Source organism: Trachymyrmex cornetzi, unplaced genomic scaffold (assembly GCF_001594075.2).
Source record: "Trachymyrmex cornetzi isolate Tcor2-1 unplaced genomic scaffold, Tcor1.1 scaffold868, whole genome shotgun sequence".
Lineage (NCBI taxonomy): Eukaryota > Metazoa > Arthropoda > Insecta > Hymenoptera > Formicidae > Trachymyrmex > Trachymyrmex cornetzi.
The window spans coordinates 335,839-336,094 of NW_017300210.1; the positions used below are offsets into that span (position 1 = coordinate 335,839).

Sequence of the window (256 nt, forward strand, 5' to 3'; positions counted from 1 at the left end):
TTGTTTTCATTAAAAAATTTTTTTTCTAAAAGAATTATTTATTTTTTAGACAAAATAGATAAAACTGAAGAGGCGAGTCACGCTTTTCTTTACGTATTTATCTAAATGTGTATTAAAATTTACATTTTTTTAATGAAAAAATACATTATTTTACAATTAAAAAATGCGTATTTTAACTCGATTTTTTCTATATGTCCCTTACTGAAAATTACTCATATTCATGTGTTCAAATAATTCAACTTTTTGTAGAATTCGA

General features: G+C 21.1%; 1 protein-coding gene across 1 annotated transcript in view; it reads right to left on the bottom strand.

The window, feature by feature from the left end:
• dnr1 (E3 ubiquitin-protein ligase defense repressor 1) overlaps positions 1-256 on the bottom strand; it is a 185,314-nt gene that overhangs the window by 30,542 nt on the left and 154,516 nt on the right. The window lies entirely within an intron of this gene.